This window comes from Poecilia latipinna, unplaced genomic scaffold (assembly GCF_001443285.1).
Source record: "Poecilia latipinna isolate Pla-1442-1.1 unplaced genomic scaffold, P_latipinna-1.0 Scaffold273, whole genome shotgun sequence".
Lineage (NCBI taxonomy): Eukaryota > Metazoa > Chordata > Actinopteri > Cyprinodontiformes > Poeciliidae > Poecilia > Poecilia latipinna.
Genome location: NW_015112889.1, coordinates 200,248 through 205,871, shown reverse-complemented (window position 1 = coordinate 205,871; position 5,624 = coordinate 200,248). Strand labels below are relative to the sequence as shown.

At 40.1% G+C, this 5,624-nt stretch overlaps 1 protein-coding gene across 2 annotated transcripts in view; it reads right to left on the bottom strand.

The window, feature by feature from the left end:
* Positions 1–5,624, bottom strand: part of inpp5a (inositol polyphosphate-5-phosphatase A) — a 220,012-nt gene that overhangs the window by 198,802 nt on the left and 15,586 nt on the right. The window lies entirely within an intron of this gene.

The window sequence follows — 5,624 nt, the reverse complement described above, 5'->3', positions numbered from 1 at the left end:
GAAGTCCTCCCTAATGCAGCATTGAGCATCTTTGTCACACTTAAATGTTTTAGATCATCCATAAAAACGGGTGATTTTCATATATTACCAAGTCTGTCTACTGAGTTTAAAACATTTGACCGAAGAAAAAAAGAGCTTCCTGTCAAATTTGCTCATAAAAGGCAAACATTTAGTCATCGCTGTTGTGCATCTCATGCTTCCTGTTACATATTTTGAAAGAAAAGGATTGTGAAATCATTCAGAGAATTTATGGGAGCCTTTTTATTGTAAGATAAAACATCTAAAGTTCAAAGAAATCAGACTTTCTGCAGAGAGTCTGAGTAGTTTTATAGCATTGTGTTGAACAATTTGCCTCAACAAAAAGTTCATCTTGACCTTTTTGTAAAGATGAACAAAAGAAAAGTTAAAAGAAAAAAATTGCTTTTAGAAAAATGCTTTAATATTCACCAGATTAGATTACTGGAATATTTTCTTTTTGTTAAGTTTTTAAGGTTATTCATGTATGTGCTCCTCATCTAAAGGTTCTTTGTGTTTGTGTGAATGCTAATTGAACTCTGATGCAGACCAGAAAGTGAAATCTGTTGCGGTTCGAATCCATATGTGAACGCCAAGTGGACCAGAGATCACTCCAAAAGCAGGAAGTGGACTACAGTGAAGGGCATTCTGGGTAAATAAATCCAAAACAAACGCGCTAGCGGGAGAAATGGCTCGTAATCTTTTACCAACAATGAAAGAAAAATCCTGCAAACCCTAAAATCTGACGCCACTCCGTTATAGTTTACATTTTATGAAGAAGAATATTAGTTTTGTTTTGTGTTGTTTCTTTTAGTGGTTCTTGATGCGGCGCCACCACAGGCGGGGAAAGGAACAGGCTTTTCAATTAGTTTAGTTAATTTGACATAGTGCATAGTGCATCCTTCAGCAGCTAAAACTGTATCACGTTTCAATTTTGGTCCCACTAGAACCGAGTCTACCGGACTACCCCCCAAAACATCAGAAGAACAGACAACTGTCCTCTAATCAAAGGATTTGAAAATGCTATTATCTAAAAGACAATGAATGTAAATATGGATCACCTATAAGCCAAGTGGACTCATTGTTTCCAGATGAGAGGACATTTATTTTTTACGCTCCTCAGCTCTGGAACAAACTGAATGAAATCCTGAAATATGCAGAAATAGTTGGCTCTTTAAAATCAGGACTGAAAACATTTTTAATTACCACACTATAGAGATCAAAACTTAGTTTATCAGTTTACTTTGTGATTTCTAATATTGTGCGATGCCAAAAAATACTATTAATTTTTTAATGTGTCTTTTCTTTACCCAAATGCATTTGTTCTGCAGAGCAGTGCACTGCTGTGTTTCCACCCCTGCAATCCAGACCCCAACTAGCTTTAATATTACAGTCATAAGCGGCGGGGATATGGGCTGTTAGCCTCGTTGAATGTGCGTGTCTTGCACCGGCGGCCATCACGTAAAGATTTTCCATTTCTCCTGAGCTGCGTATGGAAATACTGACGATAACAAATTCAGGTCTGCTATCAAATTAAACACAGATTGCACTAGATATAATTAGGGAGTGTGTAATTGCTGCTCTGATTAAGGGCGAATCAAAGATACATTCACTCTTTGGTTGGGAGGGTTCATTTAAACACTTGAAGGATAACGCTGATCAGCTGAAAGAGTCTAACTGGGATGGCTTAAACTGCGATTCAGCACAGAGGCAGCCATTGATTTCCTCCCTGCTGATTACCCTGTGCATGTGTGCATGTGTGTGTGTGTGTGTGTGTGTGTGTGTGTGTGTAGTGGGCTGAAGCTTGAAGCTGTCGTTGATGAGAAGAGTGGGAAACCTGTGAGGTGGCTGTTAGATACCACTGTGTCCGCAGGGATTTGTGGGAGAGAGATGTGTTGCATCTCTGCTGGACTTCAACACCATCCTTCAGCCAGCAGTGATGAAAGAGACTCATTTATATATGTTCTGGCTACTTTCTGCTACAGGAGCCTCACTATATGAATTTGGAGGTCAGATTTGCTTCTTTTAAGACTTGTGTACGTGTTTACCGCATTGCAGAATGGATAGCACACACATGCAATCTACAGATTTGGGAATTTCTCAGGTTGTATCTTTCCACAGCACTGGCATTCATGCTAAAATTGTTTAAAAATAGCAACAAAAAACCCCCAGCTGAAATAGAGTTTTGAAAAGGAAAGTTTAGTAGCTTTATTAGCTGCCCTGGTAAAGATTAGCAAAAAGGCTTAGGAAATACCACTGATAATTGCAAGAATCAGTTGAAACTCCCTCTAAAAACGCTTTGAACTAATATTAATAGTTCTGTCATGATCCGTGTTTTTCTGTTTAGTTATTTTGGAAATTTCTGTGTTTAGTCCTGTTTCCCTGAGTCTCTGTGTTGTCCGGTCCTTGTCTATGATAGTTCGTCTGCCGGCACAGTTGAACTGTTTAGTCCTGTGTCGGCATTAGCTCGTCGCGTCAGTCTTTGTTTAATTCAGTTGCTACCGGTGCTGATCCTCTGTGTTTCCGCTCTGCCGTGCTGCCTGAGATATGGACTGTTTTTGAGCTATTCTCTTCATTAAATTCATCATCTTCATCTCAAGCTGGGTCCCTGCGCTCATTCTCACCACCACCAAACGCAAATCATGACAAGTTCAAGCACAAAATGTACTTTAATATACAGATAATAGAAATCAATTTAGCTCTACTGCACAAACATCTACAGTTTTCTTATTTCCATCAAGAAAAATAAATGTTGCTCTTGGATTGGCAGCTTTGCAAATGCCAGCCAAGTAGCATTACGTCACGATGTCTGAGCTTCCAAATATTTTAGATATGCTCTTTAAAAATAACTCAAGAGTCACATTCTGCAGGTTTGTACACTTTATTTATTGTAAAACCTAAAAAAAAACAAAAAAAACCTGTGACTTTTGTTATTTAAGTTGCCTTTTTTTCAAAAGGTTATGTAGCTTTTTCGGATGTGCAACTTTTATGTAGCTTGACTGAGGGCAAAGCGGGTCTTTGGTTTAGACTGTGTGAAGAAAAACGACGCATGCATTGAGAGAATAAACACCTTCCACACGAAGGAAAACGCAGACAAAATTTGTGTCCACTACGTTGCGTTTCTGCAAGTGATCACCTTCTACAGAAAACAAATTTCCCATATTATGTGCATAAAATGGGCTGGGGTAGACAAACCAGAGGGAGCTCATTAGCTCAGGCGTGACAGGTAAGTAGTCGGACCAGGTGGAGGAGGAGCGGCGCGGTGCAGCAGACAGAAACACAATGGAAAAATGTGGGAGAAATCACAGGCATGGGTTAAAAAATGTTGCTTAAATAGTCAAATTTTAACATCCATCCAGTTAAAAATCCACTAGAGTTTCATTTATCACAAACAGTAATACACCATTTAAAGCCGACTTAGTTTCAGTATTAATAACAAAGGAAATCGTTTGCTCAATCATCCATGTCATCTCGTATCTGATTTTCATCCAGATGACTCTAAACATTTCCAAGTACTCACCAGAGACAGACGAAACCACAAGCTTAACTTGCTGTGAAGCCCCGAGGCAAAAAGCAGCCGTTACAAGGTCCAACTTCCAGCTAGCTGCCAGAGAGCGAACCTTTCCTTTCCCTTCGCCTGAAATCTACTGATGTTTCGCCGGAGCGAGAGAGTGCACTTTGAGGTGACCTGATGTGCAAAACTCACATTTTGTACATTTCTGTACTTCCATTTGTGTTTCTACTGCTTCTAAACAAAAAAAAAAAAACAGCCCAAGTACTTAAAAAAAAAAACTACAAAGTTGATTTACTGGCAATAACTTAATGTTTTTATTATGTCTGCAAAATGAGCTGTTTCAAAGATTTCCGGATTGTTGGCAAAGTCCAGCCTGTAACCTAGCAACCCCAGCAGAGTTCTACCTGTCGCCTAGCAACCCAAGCTGAGCTCCAGCACATTTGGTTAGCTTATTTTATGCTCTGTACAATGGCTGCTGGAAATACAAGTATTTTGTTATTGACTGACCATCCAGAAACCACTTGCTGCATTCCTGTTGGTTATGTAGGAGGCTCTACTTCTACTTTTCAAAGATGTACGGATGAATAATTGTGCATGTGTTTGCAGACATTTTAATGTCCGAGTGTAAACGTTGAGTTGTGGGGGCTTCGCCAGCTGCATCTCATTTGGATTTAAAGTGACAAGACGCCCAAAACAGCTCATACACAGAACTTACAAGACTAAAATCTCATTATCTGCAAATGATTTTGAGCCAAAAATGTAATGAACACAATTTTTATAGACCATAGACCTATCCTAACCTGTTCAAGGAAGCATAAAAAGTCACCTTTGAAAAAGGTCTCTGTGTTTCACATGGGCAGTCAGAGATAATGACTGAGCAGCTTTGGGTATGAATGTGCAGACTGGCATTTCCTTCCTCTGGGAATTCAATCGTGCTTCAAGGCCTAAAGCAGTTTGCTCATTGGTACGGGAGAAAGATGGCACATTTCTCCAGATGTTGGACTGAAAATGAAGCGAGAGCCTTTCATCCTCTGTGGACTGGGCGTTGGTGCACAGTAGACACAGGGAGTTGTGGTTATTCTCTTCTGGAGCAACATCTGAGGCCGATCTGCCTTACAAGGCTAAAGAATGTCAAACGCGGGGGGAAGGGCAGCCTGTTTACAAAGAAACCTCTCCGGCTTTTGAATCTCTGGATTCAGTGGATGCATGCAATTAGAGCACACAGTTTTGAGATTATGTCAAAGTAAAGCTAAGCATTCACATATCTGAGCATGTAAAAACACACAGCAGCAGGAATAGTGAAGAATCAACAGTTCCCAGGGTTCCGGAGTTGGACGCTTTGCAAACTCAGCTCCTCTGACTTTCAGTCAGATTAACCGCAACAAGAACAGAGATCCAGTTTCTTTTCCAGCAGAGAGCTGAGCTAGGTCGGTTAGCAAAGGCCCTGGAGGTAAACACATGAGTGCCCGCACCTTGTCTTAATACGTGATTTTTATCTGCATGAACTATTCATGTGCGCTTCCAAGTCTTTGGTTACACCACAAGCCTTCAGGCGTTCGGACAAAGCCGTTTATAGCAAAACTGCTGAGAACCGGCAGAGAGGCTGAGGAGGACGGAGGAAAGGATTTATGTGTGTGTGTGCGTGTGTTCACATTTAGAAAAGTACAAGTGAAAGCAGAAATTATGTATTTTCAGAAGAAATACTCAGCAGAGTGGACATCGCTTCTGACCTACCAGGAAGAGAAATGCCTTGCAAACGTAAGCTGAAGGAATCAATAAAACTGCCTGAGCAAAACTAGAATCACAACTTCTTTCATTTGAAGTGTAGGTCAGGGGTGTCTAAAGGGCGGCGCGGGGGCACTTTGTGGCCCTTCAAATGATTTTTTATGGCCCCTGACCACAATTCTAGAATGTAGCAAATCTTCACAAAAATCTTTTAGGGTGACATTTTCACAAACAAATAAAATCCTAAAAAGGTACAAACAAAATGTTTTAATGAGGCTTCTGCATTTAACTCAGTTTTGTAGTTATTAAAAGCATACTGAGAATAAACTAAATTTTACCAAGTATTTTTTTGCCTAGTTTCTTGAGCAAA